Here is a 20101-nt window from a genome sequence, read left to right on the forward strand (position 1 = left end):
TTGCCAAACCCTTGACTGACCTCACCAAGCAGAGGCTACCCCAAACAGTCAACTGGACAGATGACTGTGAGGCGGCTTTCCAAGCTTTGAAAGCAGCCCTGTGCAACTCTCCAGTGTTGAGAGCAGTCAACAGCAGTCGCCCGTTTCTGGTACAGACCGACACCAGCGAGTTTGGCCTCGGTGCTGTGCTTAGCCAGGTCGATTCGGGGGACCAAGAGCACCCCGTTTTGTATCTGAGCTGGAAACTTTTGCTGAGGGAAGTGGCATACTCGACCATCGAGAAGGAGTGTCTGGCCATGGTGTGGGCACTGCAGCGTTTGCAGCCCTACCTGTACGGGCACGCCTTCACGGTGGTAACTGACCACAACCCTCTGAGCTGGTTGCACACAGTGTCCGGAACCAATGGAAGGTTGCTCCGCTGGAGCCTTGCCCTTCAACAGTACGACTTTACTGTAAAACACAGGAAGGGCAGTGAAAACGGCAATGCCGATGGGTTGTCCCGCCGGGGCGAACCCGCTGAGGTGCGCATGGCCGATTACCGAGAGGTAATGCCTCCTTAGCGCCCTCTTAAGGGGGGAGGTGTGATGTACAATGTCTGCAAGATATGTTTCTGTTGCAATGTGCTAACAAATCCTCCATTTTGTGGGAAGCTGCCTGCCAGTGTCTCAGTTACATTGCACACTGCAGCAGCTTCCCTTCCCCCGAGTGCCATAAACCAATTTCCTGTCACCCCATTTGGCTTCTCTCAGCCTCAGCTGAAAGAGGGAGAAAAAGTGCGGGAAAGGAAAAAGGTCTTTGTTTGAAATAAAGGTTAGAAGTAACCCTTTAAGAGCCTGCCCTGCGAAAACCATACCAAGTAGAGATATGGAAATCATATTTTTGTAACCTGAGCGGTCCCAGCTTCGATACCGCTGATGAGTCCATACCAGCTTCTCCCATAAAGTTATAGCTAATCTAAGTTTTGTAGCCAAAACATAACTTGGATAAGAGAGGTGGGATCAACCCAGAATGCACCTCTCCGTGATGTCACATAGGAAAGTCTATAAGACATTCCCTGGGCAAACCAGCTCAGAAGAGCTCGAATCCTCATGCTGAGCAGAACCCAGATGAGTGGAGACGTGCAGCTCCGCCTTCACCCCCCTTAAAGCCACATGGGATGCCTAACAACTGACTAAATGTGAGTGTACCTTCTTCTTTCATCCACTTTGCTTTATACTTGTCTAATGTACATATTTTATGTCTCAATTTTATAGCAACTTTTATCTGTAATCACTGTCCTCTTTCGGAAAATAAATGATATAATTATTTAGATCTGTCTCCATGCTCTAAGAATCGAACTATATGCCTTTGATAGATAATCGCTACTAATTCAAGGGGTTTGCCACGGACCCTCTTAATTTAACACTGTGAATTAAGTAACCGTGACTGGTGGCAGCGCGTTGTGTACGGCTATTGCGGCTTGCTGGCAGTTTAGAAGGGTCTTATATTGCTGAATGAGGGGCTGCGGCCACAGCATTGATAATTCCCTTACTGCAGAAGCCTGATTACCGGTTCACAACAGGCAGCCCGTCCGGTGACTAATTATCCTAGGTGCAGTTCCCTGACTGACCTGAGGGTAAGGGGGGCGCCGGAGAGCTGCGAGTTCCAAAGTGGAACTGAGAAAGTGGGATATACATAAATCCCCACAGTACTTGGAAGATTGATAGCAGTGGCGGGGCATCCAAATTAAACCCCCCCTGCGGCAAATTGTAGAGCGAGAGTAGCTTGCTGGATATTTTGGTCACATGGTGCCAGTGGTGGATAACTAAGATAAGCCCCAACTGTGCCTGTGATAGCCGTGTGCCGGCAGTGTGTCTCGTCCCTCCGTCCACTGATACACCCGTGTCAGTGGTGGGACTGTGACATAGTGGTGACACAGGGTCCGCTGTCCGTCGCGTTTTGGTGGCAGCGGGACCCCTCAATTTTTTTGTTTTTTCTTTGTATTTTTGCATTCTGTGCAAACTGGGGTGTGGCCTCCCTCTCCTGAGCTGGAAATTGTGTTTAAGGGCTTCCCCTGACTGGTGTCCAGTGGTTGGGACCGGTCCTTGTCTGCCCTTATTCACACAGACATCAACTTTCACACATGATAAGGTTATTAATACTAGACAGTTTAGGACCGCCCCGACCACAGAGTCACCTTGTCGATGGTGGGACGGCTTTTAAAGAATACCATCTGCCTGAGAACGAATGGGCCCGGTACTTGACTCCAGGGCTGAAAGGCAAAGCTCTGGAGGCCTTTGCCTCTCCCTCCAGAGCAAGATGGAAACTATACGGCCATAAAACAGGCCCTGATAAAGAAGTACCAGCTAACCCCTGAGGTATACTGTAAAAAGTTCCGGAACCTCCAACGTGGCCCACTCGACAGTTACAGTGATGTGGTGCATGGACTCAGGACCCACTTTGACCATTGGTTCCAAGGACAGTCAGCGACCACCTTTAAGCAGCTGAGGGACCTAATGATCAATGACCAGTTCCTACATCTTTGCCCAGCTGAAGTGCAACAGTTCGTGATGGACAGAGAGCCAAAAGACACGGACAAAGCAGCGCAGATCGCAGAAACCTATGAGGCCAACCGGAAACCAGAGGTGCAGAAGCCATTCATTGCCAGCTGGAGAGGGGGTAAGCCATCAACCCCTACCAGCCGACTCACTGGAGGCCCTGTCCCCTTTGCCAATGCCAAGCCAACCTCAGACATTCGCAAGTGTTTTTCCTCCAATCGGACTGGACATATCAGCGCCACCTGTCCAGAGAAGCAGAAGAACCCCCCAACCAAGGCCTCAGGGCCTAATGCCGCAGCTCTTTTGGTGGGTGGGGTGGTTGGGAGGGTCAGGGACAACGTGCAGCACGTTCGCGTGGGGGGCCATGTTGCTAGCGGCCTCAAGGACACCAGGGCTGAACGAACCCTCATCCGACCTGAACTGGTGGACCCTGAAGAGATTATTCTGGGGAAAACCCTGACTCCCATTGGGATTGGGGGCGTCCACTGTCCCTTGCGGATGGCCTGGGTTTTCATAGATTGGGGTGTCAGGAGCGGGGTGAAGGAAGTGGGGTGGTTCGAAAACTTGCCCACCGATGTTTTGTTGGGGACGGACTTGGGGAGAATGCTTGCATATTATATCCCTAACCCCCCCTCCCAAATCTGATATTGAGGGTAATGGTGATGCTATTGATAATGATGTAAAATTGCATGCTTTACCTGATTATGTTTTACCTGATAACCATTTCTCTGAAAATGATGATGTGTCTACAGGTGCACAAGTGCTCAACCACATCCCTCTGTGGAGTGAGGTGACTGAGGAACCCCTAACAGGAGCAAGTGACAGTGCTAAGGGAGATGAGGTGCACGGGAACCATGAGGAAGGTGATGGCATGCAACTGACCAGTACGACAGAGGAAGGTAACTGCCCCATATATAGCACTGCTCCTGAGGTAATGGGGGTGGACGGGGAGGTAGAACCCATAGCAGCGCCGGCTGATGGGTCGGTGGAAAACCGAGTGGAGACAGCCTACGTAGCCGCTGTCACCCACAGTCAGAGTGCCCAGAATATAGGTAACGCCCTGCCTTCTGGACCTTCCTCAGTCAGAGGGTTGACTGAAGCAGAGATGTACCCAAAGCAGGTACCAGGGGTTCCCGTGAGGAAGGAACCTTGACATCTCTACTGGCTGCCTCCAGCCAGGAGTTCCAGGCTGCTATGTTCTCAGATGCGAGCCTGGAGGCCTTGAGAGGCTGCGTCCAGGAGCCCACCTCCGAGTCTGATAAGGAGAGGGTGTTCTGGGAATGAGGAAGTTGTACCAAGAGACAGTTCCCGGTAAATCCCAAAAGGAGTGGTTGAGGGAATGGCAGCTGGTCATCCTGTAACAATTCAGGGGTGAGATTCCACTTGCTGGAAACTTGGGGATCAGCAAAACTAAGGCCCAGCTGTCTCAGCACTTCTATTGGACCAAGATGGGGACAGATCTGACAAACTATTGCTGCTCCTGTATCACCTGTCAAAAGGTGGGGAAGTCTGGGCCTGTTTCCAAGGCTCCCCTGATCTCTTTGCCAGTGAAAGAGGAGCCTTTCCAGAGGTCCGCTGTGGACATTGTGGGCCCCCGGGCCATCTCCATCAGATCTAAAAAGTACATCCTCACTGAGGTAGACTTCGCTACCTGGTACCCGGAGGCAGTGGCTCTGTCCTCAACTAGGGTGGATAAGGTGGCGAATGCACTGTTGGCCATCTTTACATGAGTAGGATTTCCCATTGGGATGCTGCTTACCAACCAAGGGGCCCAATTCATATCTCGCCTAATGGAGGCTCTTTGTAAGAAAATGCAGGTGAAGCATCTGGTATCGAGTGTGTATCACCCCCAAACCAATGGTTTGTGTGAGCACTTCAATGGTACCCTCAAACAGATGCTAAAAATTCTGCTTGAGACCCAAGGGTGCGACTGAGAGCGGTACCTCCCACACCTGCTATTTGCTTACTGAGAGGTTCTGCAGGCCTCGATGGGGTTCTCCCCCTTCGAGCTCCTGTACGGCAGGCGAGTCCGGGGACCTCTTGGGTTGGTAAGGGAATCCTGGGAAGAAGAGCCAAACCCTTCAGAAGTGTCCGTTGTGGATTATGTCATGCGCTTCCGTGACAAGATGCAGACCTTGATGCAGTTGGTGCATGGCAATATTGCGCAGGCTCAGGCTGTCCATAAAAACTGGTACGTCAAGAATGCCCAGGAGCGGACCTACCAGGTGGGTTAGAAGGTGTGGGTGCTGGTCCCCGTTCCAAAGGATAAGCTTCAGGTCACCTGGGAAGGACCGTACGTCGTACACCAACAGCTCAACCCGGTGGTCACAAGGCCTTTCATGTCAATATGATGAAGGCTCATCAAGAACGTGAAGCCTGCGTCCTACCGGTCTGCAACCTGCCCAAGGACGGGGGAGGAAGACCCCTTCCTGGACATGCTGGCCCATGCCAAGGCTGGTGGGTCCATAGAGGACGTGGAGGTAAGTGCCATGCTATCCAAACCCCAGCGGTGGCAACTGCGAACTGTGCTGAAACACTTCCGGGCCGTGTTTATCAATCGACCCGGAAAGACTGAGATAGTGATTCATGAAGCGGACACCGGGAATCATGCCCCACTACGGCGGAAAGACTATCGGATCTTCGAGTATGCGCCAGGAGATCGATGAGATGTTGCAGCTGAGGGGTGATTCAATGGTCCAAGAGCACGTGGCCCTCACCTGTAGTCCTGGTGCCAAAGAAGGATTGGACCACCCAGTTCTGTGTGGACTACAGGGGGCTCAACGCCCTCACTGCCTCTGATGCGCACCCAATGCCGTTCGTCGAGGAGCTGCTTGAGCGTTTAGCAAACGCAAAATACCTATCCATCATGGATTTGAGTTGGGGATATTGGCAGATTCCCCTGAGCCCTGAGGCACAGGAGAAGTCCACCTTTATCACCCCCTTCGGACTGTACGAGTCCACGGTCATGCCCTTCGGCATAAAGAATGCCCCTGCCACTTTCCAGCAGATTCTCAATCACCTGCTTCAGGGACTGGAGAAGTACGCAGTGACGTACCTGGATGACATTGCCATCTTCAGTTCCTCCTGGGAGGAACACCTTCAGCATCTCCATGAGATGCTCAAGCATATTCACCAAGCAGGCCTGACCATCAAGCCGGGAAAGTGCCAGATGGGCACGAGCGAGGTCCACTTCTTGGGGCAATGGGTAGGCAGGGGTTCTATGAGGCCAGAGCCTGGGAAAGTGGATGCTATCGTGTCCTGGCCCACCCCTAGGACCAAGAAAATGGTGAAGTCATTCCTGGCCACTGCAGGGTACTATAGGCGCTTTGTTCGGAACTATAGCAGTCTTGCAAAGCCCTTGATGGACCTCACCAGGAGGAAGCTACCCCAAACAGTCGACTGGACAGACGGCTGTGAGGTGGCCTTCTGGGCTCTGGAAACAGCCCTGAGCAACTCTCCCATGTTAAAAGCAGTCGACAGCAGTTGACCGTTCCTGGTAAAGACCGACGTCAGCGAGTTTGGCCTTGGTGCTGTGCTTAGCCAGGTTGACTCGGAGAACCAAGAGCACCCGTGTTGTACCTAAGCCGGAAGCTTCTGCCATGGTGGGACGATTAAAGGATTATCTTATCTTATCTTATTCCACCATAGAGAAGGATTGCCTGGCCTATTCCACCATAGAGAAGGATTGCCTGGCCATGGTCTGGGCCCGGCAACATTTGCAGCACTACCTGTATGGTCGCACCTTCACTGTGGTGACTGTCCACAATCTCCTGAGCTGGATGCAATCCATGTTCAGTACCAACAGAAGGTTGCTACGCTGGAGCCTTGCCCTCCAACAGTATGACTTTACCGTGAAGCACAAAAAAGGCAGCGAGCATGGCAATGCAGATAGACTGTCCCACCGGGGTGAGCCTGCCGATGTGTGCATGGAGGAGTACTGAGAGGTCATACCTCCGTAGTGCAGTCCAAAATGGGGAGGTGTCAGGAAATATGACATAATGTCTTATTGTTCAATCGCACACTGAGCTCTGCTACATCTTTGGGGTTTTGCAAGTGACATGCCAGCCCAACACAAGCCGCAGCTCTGATCCCCCTCACAGCTCCTCCTTCTCTCTAGGAAAAAAAAGAGAAAATCCAGCTTCCAAAAAAATCCAAATTTATTGCAGATAAAACCAGAATCCAACAGGACAAAGTTCATATAATCTGAACACTGGCAACGCATTTCGAACAATGAATGTTATTTCTCAAAGCTTAAGGTAGTAGCAAAGTTTTCAGTCCTGGTGAAAAAGGGTATGCACTACATAGCCCCGCCCACCCAAGTGATGTAACAAGCAGAGGGTATATGATCAGAAAACCTCAGTTAGGTGATGTCTTTTTGTTTGGGGGATACAGCTACGTGAGGCCGTGCACTGGACCCTGGTGAATTTTAGTGCTCGCTCATCACTAATCCATATCAATCTGTAGCAGAATACTATCCTCTCTTGTATCGACTGCTTAACATAGTTTTGTATCATCTGCAAATATCGATATTTTACTGTGTAAACCTTCTACCAGATCATTAATAAATATGTTGAAGAGAATAAGTCCCAACATCGACCCCTGCGGTACCCCACTGGTCACAATGACCCATTTAGAGAATATACCATTTATAACCACCCTCTGCTTTCTATCACTAAGCCAGTTACTTACCCATTTACACACATTTTCCCCCAGACCCAGCATTCTCATTTTGTGTACCAACCTCTTGTGTGGCACGGTATCAAATGCTTTGGAAAAATAAAGCTATACCACGTCCAATGACTCACCTTGGTCCAGTCTATAGCTTACCTCTTCATAAAAACTGATTACATTGGTTTGACAGGAGCGATTCCTCATAAACCTATGCTGATATGGAGTTAAACAGTTACTCTCATAGAGATAATCTAGAATAACATCCATCAGAATCCCTTCAAATATTTTACCAACAATAGAGGTTAGACTTACTTGCCTATAATTTCCTGGTTCACTTTTAGAGCCCTTTTTGAAAATTGGTACCACATTTGCTATGCGCCAGTCCTGTGGAACAGACCCTGTCGCTATAGAGTCACTAAATATAAGAAATAATGGTTTGTCTATTACATTACTTAGTTATTTTAGTACTCGTGGGTGTATGCCATCCGGACCCGGAGATTTATCTATTTTAATCTTTTGTAGCCGATTTTGCACCTCTTCCTGGGTTAGATTGGTGACCCTTAATATCGGGTTTTCTTTGTCTCTCGGCATTTCACCTAGCATTTTATTTTCCACCGTGAATACCATGAAGAAAAAGGTGTTTAATATATTAGCTTTTTCCTCGTCATCTACAACCATTCTTTCCTCACATTTTTTAAGGGGCCTACACTTTCACTTTTGATTCTTTTACTATTGATATAGTTGAAGGACAGTTTGGGATTAATTTTACTCTCCTTAACAATGTGCTTTTGTGTTTCCTTTTTGGCAGCTTTAATTAGTTTTTAAGATAAAGTATTTTTCTCCCTATAGTTTTTTAGGGAAGTAAATAGTGCCATCCTGCTTTAGTAGTTTAAATGCTTTCTTTTTACTGTTAATTGCCCCTCTTACTTCTTTTTTTTTTTAGCTACATTGGGTTTTTCCTATTTCTTGTCCTTTTATTCCCACCGCTTACGGTGCCTTTTTAGGATGTTCTTAAAAATTTCCCATTTATTATTCTTATTTTTGAGGACACTGTCCCAGTCAACCATAATAAGGGCATCTCTAAGCTGGTTGCCTTCCTAAAGTTCAGTATTTTTGTGACTCCCTGACAAGTTCCACTAGCGAAAGACAAGTGAAACTGTACAATGGTGGTTGCTATTTCCTAGATGCCTGATGACCTGCAGATTTTGTCAGGTCTATTAGATAGTATTAGGTCTAAAAGTTTTGCTCCACTGGTTGTATTCTGCACCAATTGTGAAAGATAATTTTTCTTGGTTATTAGCGGAAACCTGTTGCCTTTATGGGCTTTGCAGGTCTCTGTTTCCCAGTTAATATCCGGTTAAAGTCCCCTATAACAAGGACCTCATTATGGGTTGCAGCTTCATCTATCTGCCTTAGTAGTAGACTTTCCATGATTTCTGTTATATTTGGGGGATTGTAACAGACCCCAATGAGAATTTTGTTACTATTTTTCCCACCATATATTTCGACCCATATGGACTCGACATCCTCATTTCCTTTGCTAATATCCTCCCTTAAAGTGGACTTTAGACAAGACTTTACAAAAAGACAAATTCCTCCTCTCCGATTTTTATGATCCTTTCTAAACAGACTGTAACCCTGTAAGTTAACCGCCCAGTCATAACTTTCCTCTAACCATGTCTCGGCTATTCCCACTATGTCATAGTTACCTGTGGATATTTCTGCTTCTAGTTCTTCCATCTTGTTTGCCAGGCTTTTGTGAGCATGCAGTTTAGAGGATTTTGTTTTGTTCCAATCTCCTCCCTGTAGATTGTTTTTAGAAATTTTATTGCATCCCTTCCGAGTATGTTGTCTTGGGTCTTCTTTGGCGCACCTCAAATACTTCATCTGTATATTTTTTGGCTTCATGTTTGTGCCTAAAGTTTTTCTTCCTGTCCCCTCTTCTTCTAGTTTAATGCCCTCCTGATAGCGAGTCTTCTGGCGAATGAGTGTTTCCCAGGTTTGCTGAGGTGTAATCCATCTGTGGAGAGGAGTCCATCATACATGTAATTCACACCATGGTTCAGGAATCCGAATTCTTGTTGTCTGCACCATCATCTTAGCCAGTTTTTTGCATCAAGGATCCTGTTCCATCTCTTGGTACCATGTCCGTCTACTGTAAGGATAGAAGAAAAAACTACCTGTGCATCCAGCTCCTTTACTTCCCCAACTCTTCAAAGTCCTTGCAGATTGTCGGTAGGTCCTTCCTTGCCGTGTAATTGGTGCCGACATGTATCAGAAGAAATGGGTGGACGTCCTTGGAATTGATGAGCTTTGGTATCCTATCGGTCACATCCTTGATCTTCTCACCTGGAAGGCAACATAATTCTCTTGCAGTTATGTGTGGTCTGCAGATGGCTGCTTTTGTGCCTCTCAGTAGTGAGTCTCCCACCACTACCACTCTTCTTCGCTTCTTGGCTGCACTTTTTGTTGTCACTTCTGGGTGTTGCTGTATGCACTTTTCTTGTTTCCTCATCCTTAGGTGTGCCATCTTCATCCTCCACAAGGTCTTGGTATTGGTTTCTCAATTGTGTGATTGGTGATGTCTTCATTGTCTTCTTGCTTCTTTTGGTCACATGCTTCCACTCGTCTGCTTTTGGAGGTTCTCTGACACTTTCTTCAGCTTCTGTGACCAGTAGAGATGCTTCTGCTCTGTCTAGTAAGTCTTCATTTTCTTTGGTTAGTTTCAAAGTTTCAATTCTTTTTTCCAGACCCTGCACCTTTTTTCTAAAAGGGCCAGTAGTCTACACTTCTGGCAGGTGAAGTTGAATTCTTCTTCTGGTCGATCTGTGAACATGTAGCAGCTCACCATATATGTTGCCACATCTGCCATGTTGCTCCTAGATCCTGCTGACTTGCTTTGTCTTCTTTCTTGAGCAATCTAATCAATCAGGCAAGCTTTCTTGCAATAATGTCCTAGAGGCAAAAATTCCAAGCAGCTGGTCCCGGCTGTAACCAATGATCATCTTGTCGAGAAAGACTCACCACTTTTCCTAGAAGACACCTGGAATCTACAATTTGACCTCCTTAAGCTTCAATCCCTGTTTTGGAGATGCTGTCCAAGCAGCTGGTGCCGGCTGTACTCAATGAACTTCTTGCTGAGGGAAACTCTTCGCTTTACCCTCTAAGCTTCAATCTCTAGTTTGCGATGCTTTACAAGCAGTTGGTCCAAGCTGTACCCAAAGATCTTGTTGCTGAGGAAGTTTCTTTGCTTTCCCAGAAGGCACTTGGAATATGCAAATTGTCCTTCTCAAGCTCCCATCCCTGGTTTGGCGATGCTTTCCAAGCAGCTGGTCTCAGCAGTACCCAACGATCTTCTTGGTGAGGGAGACTCTTCGCTTTTCCCAAAATGTATCTGGAATATGCAAAATGACCTCCTCAATCATCAATAACCTGGTCTGGTGATGTTTTCCAAGTAGCTGACCCCGGCTGTACCCAACGATCTTCTTGGTGAGAGAGATTACCCACGCTTTACCCAGAAAGCACCTGGAATATGCAAATTGTGCTTGTGAAGCTTCAATCCCTGGTTTGGCATTGCTTTTCAGGCAGCTGGTCCCAGCTGTACCAAACTATATCCAACAATATCCAATGATCTTCTTGCAGAGAAACACTCTTCGCTTTTCCCATAAGGCACCTGGAATAAGCAAATTGTCCTTCTCATTGTTCAATCCCTGGTTGGTGATGCTTTCCAAGGAGCTTGTCCCGGCTTTACCCAAAGATCTTCTTGCTGAGGGAGACTCTTTGCTTTTCCCAGAAATCACCTGGAATATGCAAAATGTCCTCCTCAATCTGCAATAACCTGGTTCGGCGATGCTTTCCAAGCAGCTGGTCCCAGTTGTACCCAACGATCTTCTTGCTGAGGGAAACTCTTTGCTTTACACAAAAAGCACCTGGAATATGTATAGTGTGCTCCTCAAACTTCAGTCCCTGGTTTGGTGATGCTATCCAAGCAGCTGGGACCGGCTGTACCCAACGATCTTGCTGAGGGACAGTCTTAACATTTCCCAGAAGGCACCTAGAATATCCAATTTTCCACCTCAAGCTTCTATCCCTTGTTTGGCCATGATTTCCAAGCAGATGCTTTCGGCTGTACCCAACAATCTTCTTGCCGAGGGAGATCAATCACTTTTCCCAGAAGGCACCTGGAATATGCAAATTGTCCATCTCAATCTTCAATCCCTGGTTTCGTGATGCTTTCCAATAATCTGTTCCCGGCCGTACCCAACGATCTCTAATGATGTTCTTGCTGAGGTAGACTGTTCACTTTTCCCAGAAAGCACCCGGAATATGCAAATTGTCCTCCTCAAGCTTCAATCCCTGGTTTGGCGATGCTTTCCAAGCAACTGCTCCCAGCTGTACCCAACGATCATCTTGCTGAGAGAAGCTCTTTGCTTTATCCATAAAGCACCTGGAATATGCAAATTGTACTCCTCAAGCTTCAATCCCTGGTTTGAAAATGCTTTCCGAGCAGCTGGTCGCGGCTGTACCCAATGATCTTCTTGGTGAGGGAGGCTCTTTGCTTTTCCCAGAAGACACCTGTAAGATCCCAATTGTTCTCCTAAAGCTTCAATCCCTGGTTTGGAGATGCTTTCCAAGCAGCTGGTCTCAGCTGCACCCAACGATCTTTTGGTGAGGGAGACAGTCGTCTTTACCCAGAAGGTACCTGGAATATGAAAATTGTCCTCCTCAAGCTTCAGTCCCTGGTTTGGCGATGCATGTCAAGCAGCTGGTACTAGATGTACCCAACGATCTCCTTGCCAAAGAAGACCCTTTACTTTTCCAAGAAGGCTGACCGCAACGATCTTTTAGCTGAGTGAAAATTTTCACTTTACCCAGAAGGCATCTGGAATACGCAAATTGTGCTTCTTGATGTTCAATAACCTGGTCTGGCAATGGTTTCCAAGCTGCTGGTCCCGACTCAATAATCTTCTTGGTGAGAGAGACTATTCACTTTTCCCAAAAGGCATCTGGAATATGCAGATTGTCCTCCTTAAACTTCAATCTCTAGTTTCCCGATGCTTTTCAAGTAGCTGATCCCGGCTGTACCCAACAATCTTCTTGCTGAGGGAGACTCTTTGCTTTTCCCAGAAGTTACCTGGAATATGCAAAATGTCTTCCTTAATCTTCAATAACCTGGTCTGGCGATGTTTTCCAAGCTGCTGGTTCTGGCTGTACCCAATGATCTCCAAAGATCAGAGACTCTTCGATTTTCCCGGAAGGCACCTGGAATATGCAGATGGTCCTCCTCCAGCTTCCATCCCTGGTTTGGGGATGCTCTCCAAACAGCTGGTCCCAGCTGTACCGAGCAATCTTGCTGAAGGAGACCCTTCGCTTTTCTCAGAAGTCACCCGGAATATGTAAACCACTGATGAGAACAGCCAGTAACCCAAAAGGGTCTGGCTGCCTAGTGGAAAAAATGCACACAGATAGAGCTTCAATCCCTGGTTTGGTGATCCTTTCCAAGCAGCTTTTCCCAGAAGTCATCTGGAATATGCAAAATGTCCTTCTCAATCTTCAATAGCCTGTTCTGGTGATGCTTTCTATGCAGCTGGTCCCGGCTGTATTCAACAATCTTCTTGCTGAGGGAGACTCATCCATTTTACCTGAAAGCACCCGGAATATGCAAAATGTCCTTCTCAATTTTCAATAACCTAGTCTGATGTTGTTTTCCGGCTGTACCCAACGATCCTATTGCTGAGGGAGACTCTTCGTTATTCCCAGAAGGCACCTGGATTATGCAAATTGTCCTCCTCACGCTTCAATCCCTGGTTTGGCGATACTTTCCAAGAAGCTTGTCCCAGCTGTACCCAACGATCTTGCTGAGGGAGATTCTTTGCTTTTCCCTAAATGCACCTGGAATATGCAAGTTGTGCTCCTCAAGCTTCAATCACTAGTTTGGCACTGCTTTCCAAGTATCTGGTCCCGGCTGTATCCAACAATCTTCTTGCTGAGGGAGCCTCTTCGCTTTTCCCAGAAGTCACCAGGAATATACAAAACATCCTCCTCAATCTTCAATAAACAAGTTTGGTGATGCTTTCTAGGCAGCTGGTGCTGGGTGTACCCAACGATATGCAGCAATCTTCTTGCTGAGGGAGACTTTTCACTTTTACCAGAAGGCACCTGGAATATGGAAAATGTCTTCCTCAATCTTCATTAAACTTGTCTGGTGATGCTTTTCAAGCATCTGATCCCAGTTATACCCAACATTCATCGTGAGGGAGACTCTTCGCTTCTCCAAGAAGGCACCTGAAATATACACATTGTCCTCCCCAAGCTTCAATCCCTGCTTTGGCAATGCTTTCTAAGCAGCTGGTCCCGGCTGTACCCAATGGTCATGCTGAGGGACACTCTTCGCTTTTCCCAGAAGATACCAGGAATATCCAATTGTCCATCTCAAGTTTCTATCCCTGGTTTGGCAATGCTTTCCAGAAGGCACCTGAAAAATGCAGATTCTCCTCCTCAAGCTACAATCCCTGGTTTCGCAATGCTTTCAAAGAAGATGGTGCCTGCTGTACCCAACGATCTTGCTGAAAGAGACTCTTCACTTTTCCCAGAAGGCACATGGAATATGCAAATTATCCTCATCAATCTTCACTAACCTGGTCTTGCGATGTTTTCCTAGCAGCTGGTCCCGGCTGCACCCACTGATCTTCTTGCTGAGAGAGATTCTTCGCTTTTACCCAGAAGGCACCTGGAATATGAAAATTGCGCTCCTCAAGCTTTAATCCCTGTTTTGGAAATACTTACCCAGCAGCTGGTCCCGGCTGTACCCAACGGTCTTGTTGAGGGACACTCTTCGCTTTTACCAGAAGGCACCAGAAATATCCAATTGTCCATCTCAAGTTTCTATCCCTAGTTTGGCAATGCTTTCCAGAAGGCACCTGAAAAATGCAGATTGTCCTCCTCAAGCTACAATCCCTGGTTTCACAATGCTTTCCAAGAAGATGGTGTACCCAACGATCGTCTTGCTGAGAGAGACACTTTTCTTTCCCCAAAAGGCACCTGGAATATGAAAATTAAGCTCCTCAGACTTCAATCCCTGGTTTTGTAATGCTTGTCAAGCAGCTGGTCCTGCCTGTACCCAACGATCTTGCTGAGGGACACTCTTCGCTTTTCCCAGAAGGCACCTGGCATATCCAATTGTCCACCTCAAGCTTCTATCCCTGGTCTGGTAATGGTTTCCAAGCAGCTGGTCCCTGTTGTACCCAACAATCTTTTTGGTGCAAGAGACTCTTCGATTTTGCCAGAAGGCACCTGGAATATGCAGATTGTCCTCCTCCAGCTTCCATCCCTGGTTTGGCGAGGCTCTCCAACTATCTGGTCCCTGAGGTACCTAGTGAACTTCTTGTTAAGGGAGACTCTTCGCTTCTCCCAGAAGGCACCTGAAATATGCACATTGTCCTCCCCAAGCTTCAATCCCTGGATTGTTGATGCTTTCCCTGCAGCTGGTCCCCGTTTTACCCAATGATCTTCTTGGTGAAAGAGATTCTTCATTTTTCCCAGAAGGCAACTGGAATATGCAGATTGTCCTCCTAAATCTTCAATAACCAGGTCTGGCGATGTTTTCCAAGTAGCTGGTCCCGGCTCTACCCCGAACGCACCTGGAATATGCAAGTTATGCTCCTCAAGCTTCACTCACTGGTTTGGCAATGCTTTCCAAGCAGATGGTCCCAGCTGTTCCCAATGATCTTCTTGCTGAGGGAGACTATTTGATTTTTCCAGAAGGCACCTGGAATATCCCAATTGTCCTCCACAAGCTTCAATCCCTGGTTTGGTAATGCTTTACAAGTATCTGGTCTCGGCTGTATCCAACGATCTTCTTGTTGAGAGAGACTATTTGCTTTTCCCAGAAGTCACCTGGAATATACAAACCATCCTCTTCAATCTTCAATAACAAGGTCTGGCGATGCTTTCTAGACAGCTGGTCCCAGCTGTACCCAACGATCTTCTTGCTGAGGGAGACTCTTTGCTTTTACCAGTAGGCAGCTGGAATATTAAAATTGTCCTCCTCAATCTTCATTAACCTTGTTTGGCGATGCTTTTCAAGCAGCTGATCCCGGCTGTACCCACAGTTCTTGGTGACGGAGACTCTTCGCTTTTCCCAGAAGGCACCAGTATTATGCAGATTGTCCTCCTCAAGCTTCAATCCCTGGTTTAGCAATGCTTTCCAAGGAGATAGTCCTGGCTGTACCCAGCGATCCTCTTGTCGAGGGCGACTCTTTGCTATTCCCAGAAGTTACCTGGAATATGCAAAATGTCTGGCGATTGTGTCCAAGCAGCTGGTCCCGACTGTACCCAATGATCTTCTTGCTGAGGAAGAATCTTTGCTTTACACAGAAGGCACCTGGAATATGCAAATTGTGCTTTAATCCCTGGTTTGGCAATGCTTTCCAAGCAGCTAGTTCCGGCTGTACCCAATGATCTTGCTGAAGGACACTCTTTGCTTTTCCCAGCGGGAACTTGGTATATCCAATTGTCCACCTCAAGCATCAATCCCTGATTTGGCAATGCTTTCCAAGCAGCTGGTGCAGGCTATACCCAAAGATCTTGCTGATAGACACTCTTCGCTTTTCCCAGAAGGCACCTGATGTTAGGCGTCGGATTTCTGCCTCTGCACAGGAGGAATCTCAAGCCTTGCCTTCTGCGGTCTCCCATTCAGTCCCAACTGCAGAGGAGCCTGCTCAGCAAAGACATCGTTCCCAGTGTCTTGTTCAGGCTAGTGCAGTCAGGTTGGTTGCTGCTGCCACCTCTGGGTCAGCTTTGGCAATCTGCACTAGCCAGCAGCGAGTAGCTCTAGAGGCTAAGTCCCTTTTGCAGCCTTCTGAGCATGCCCGTGGGACGACCTCTCATTGGAGGTCGGGGGTCACATGCTCAGGTCCTTCTCCAGCTCAGATTGGACCATCAGGAAGGTCCCGAGGGGATGCTGCTATAAAAGGTTTGCATGGCCGCTCGGCCATGCGCTAGTATAGTCTGTATAGTAGTGTGTGATGATGGATGCTTGTGAACCGCTGACTGACTCATTATGAAACCCCTTCCCTCTGATATGCATGATAGTAGGGTTTAGAGTCTTGAGTCAGCGTCGAGTAGTGGCATTGCCTTGCGCTGCAGTGCCTCCAGCTCCTATCACGTTAGCGTCAGTGTGTGCCACGCTACATTAGGCACTACGGTACCGCATGTTCAGCGATATCAGCCAGAGGGGCGCCATGCACCATTAATGCAATTTCCAGACCAATGGTTAGGCTGGTTATTGGGGTCCGCCAGAGCTGCGCTGTAGCACTTCGTGCGGTATTCTATCAGCTTCACCCTGTGTCTGTTAACAGGGTACAGCGTTCAGTAAGGGTCTCCCTGGCGTCGCAGTTGCAGCACCGAACGCTAGTGGGTCTAGAGGGACTCTAACCCCGTTTCCTTGGGGCAGGGTCCTGTGACCAAGACACTAGCATTCACTCTGCGGTATCGCGGCCCTATGAAGCAACAGGGTACACCTCCTATTCACAGGGTGAAGTTAACTCGAGTGTGTTTGCTATACCACCAGTTTCTGTCCGCCATTACCGAGCAGCAGCCTACCATCTCTGCACAGTGGACCCCGGGCTGCGAACGCACCTCATTACCATCTTTTATTATTTGGTGCGTTCTGCCAGCCCTAACACCTAAAATATGCATATTTTCCTCCTCAAGCTTCTATCTCTGGTTGTGCAATGCTTTCCAAGCAGCTGGTCCAACGATCTTCTGGCTGAAAGAGATTCTTTGTTTTTCCCAGGAGGCACCTGGAATATCCCAATTGTCCTCCTCATGCTTCAATCACTGGTTTGGCGATGTTTTCCAGCTGCAGCTGGTCCCGGCTGTACCCAACTATTTTCTTGCTGAGGGAGACTCTTAACTTTTAACAAAAGGCACCTGGAATATGCAGAATGTCATCTTCAATCTTCAATAACCTGGTCTGGCAATGTTTTCCTAGCTGCTGGTCCTGCCTGTACCCAACGATCTTCTTGCTGAGAGAGACTCTTCGCTTTGCCCAGAAGGCACCTGGAATATGAAAATTGTGCTTCTTAAGCTTCGATCCCTGGTTTGGCAATGCTTTCCAAGCAGATGGTCCCAGCTCTATCCAAAGATCTTCTTGCTGAAGGAGACTCTTTGATTTTCCCAGAAGGCACCTGGAATATACCAATTGTCTTTCTCAAAGTTCAATCCCTGGTTTGGCGATGTTTTCTAAGCAGCTGGTTCTGGCTGAGGGAGACTCTTCGCTTTTCCTAAAAGGCACCTGGAATATGCTGATTGTCCTAAATCTTCCATCACTGGTTTGGTGATGCCTTACAAACTGCTGTTCCCGGCTACACCCAATGATATCCAACGATCTTCTTGCTGAGGGAGACTCTTCGCTTTACCCAGAAGGCACCTGGAATATGAAAATTGTGCTCCTCAGCATCGATACCTGGTTTGGCAATCCCCTGCAAGCAGCTGGTCCCGGCTATACCCAACAATCTTGCTGAGGAACACTCTTCGCTTTTCCCAGATGTAATGATAAGTAAGATATGACTTCTCTGGAACATTCCAGAATCTCCCATTCTCTAAACTACAGATGAGACTCTGCCTGTCACATAGCTGTGACCCTCCCTCTTTTCACCCACAGCTCACACACACACCGCAGTTCTGTGCCTGCTTGTAACTCTACACCAGACACTTCCTGTGCAAACATTCTCCTCTCCACAACTAAGGAATGTGAATTAGCTAAGTAAAAAGAATGTCCTTTGTTCTCTACCATGCGGCTGGATACAAGTATGGGAAATATTAAAGAGGCTGGATCACGAAAACAATACGCGACAGAAATATGAAAATCACATGTCTGCGAAGGGTACTGACCCAGCTTCCTAGAACATGTTTTCCACTGTTCTAGCACCCACAGAATCTGAGAAACGGATTTCTCCTAATCGGTGTGACATAATTACTGCATGTTTGGTCTTGAATTATTGTCTTCGACAGGCTGGAATAGATGAGACTATGTGCATGATTATACAAGGTACCCTCTGCTAGATATAGTTATTATAAGTTTTGTAGTCTGAATTGTAACTCTTAGAGCAGGGGGAGGACCATAACCAGACGGCCCCTTTTGTGATGTCACTAGCCCAAAGCTATAAGGTATCCCCTCCCTAAAATTGAACATTTGACCTGGAGATTTCATGCCAAAAGGAACTCAGATGAGTGGAGACATGTGGCTCCGCCTTCTCCCCATATGGTTAGCCTAAGACCATCTAAGCAACTGTAAGTGTTAACCTCTGTTTTTCAACCTGTGTATTTTATATTTGCATTGTACAGATCTAATGTCTCAACTTTGTAAGATCTTTTATCTCTGTAATCACTGCCCCCCTTTTGGGGAATAAATTATAACTTTATTAGTCTGTCTCCATGCTCTAGAAACAAATTTACGTGCCTTGAAGATAAGTATGCTACTAATTTGGGGGTTTGCTACAGACCCTCTTAATTAAGAATCGTAGCTGGTGGCAGCGAAGTGTGGTCTGGGTCGCGGGTACTGCTGGTGTGAAGGGTTAATACTAAAATCAGAGCTTAAGTTTCACTTCTCCATTTCTTTGTAAGGTTTCGTTTCTTAGTTTTGTTGTTTTAAGATAAATTTTTGTAATTGGCATGGGCTGTCATGAAACCAGATTGTTCTCATCAGGTGCAAAGATAAGGGAGGTGGGAATGTTAAACTCTGAAGAATATTCCATTATACTACTGAAGAATATGCCATTATACTACTTTCTATTTGGAAACGGACTTATATGTAGTTTCCGGTTTTCTTGCAATATTATTGGCTTATAAAGTGAAATGATGCTATTGGTACTTGAGAACCTTGCATAATTAAGCAAAAGATTATAAAAGATGTGACTAAAATAAAGGGGCTTAGTGATCTGCCTCGATCCTCCCATACAGAGACCCCCGTCTCCGTGTGGTCATTCCCAGTTGCTAGCAACGCCCTGTAAATTAATTTGGAAATCACTGGCTCAACCGTGAAGGGTTAATTTAGCCCTATCTCAACAGTCTTGGCGCCCAACGTGGGGCCCCCGAGTAGGGACGCTTCTGCCCCCGGAGGACAACAAGACAAAGGACCCTCGGAGCAGACACAGGTGTTGGAAAATTGGGACTGATCACCCCCCCACAACCACGGTAAGTTGGCAGTAATACTGTTCAGACTGACCGTTGGTGTGGTTTTCCTGTGCTTGTTGCTGCAAAGAGGATCTGAGGTTTGTCCCCGTGGTGGGGTGATTCATGGGTGGAATCATATAGAGGTGTAGTCCTGTTGGGGGCCCAGTGCTCGAACCGTACCTCATAAGGGACGGACACCCCGGATGGACCAGTGATTGTGACTCTCTTTATAGTCAAAATATCCTGAAATCCTGAATTCACTGTTAGTAGTCAGGAGTGGTGAGTGATCGAAGACTGGGTAGGATACGTAACTCAGGTATATATATATATATATATATATATATATATAACCAGAGGTGTCCGGAGGGATAGTCTGAGACGCCCTCCTCCTTTCACTGAGTACCGCGAATTTTGGGCAATCCCAGAGGGGGATTATTGACCCTGTGGAACAGACTGAGACGGCCGCTCCAGTATTGTGCACAACTGAAGTAAGGATATTTAGCTCTAAATGAGAGAATCTGTGGAAGGAAAAGAAGAATTTTGTGGCTTGACACATGAATTGTGTGACGAAGGTGTTAGGAAGAACAGAGAAAGTGAATTCTGATTGTTTCTGTTACTGCTATGTTGAAGAAGGAAAAATTGTCTATTATTATGGCAAAGACGGAATGTATTGTGGTTCAAGAAAGTGACTGTGCTGTGAGAATGTGGTTACGAAG

This window comes from Dendrobates tinctorius, unplaced genomic scaffold, assembly GCF_039654945.1.
Source record: "Dendrobates tinctorius isolate UK_male_01 unplaced genomic scaffold, ASM3965494v1 ptg000032l, whole genome shotgun sequence".
NCBI lineage: Eukaryota > Metazoa > Chordata > Amphibia > Anura > Dendrobatidae > Dendrobates > Dendrobates tinctorius.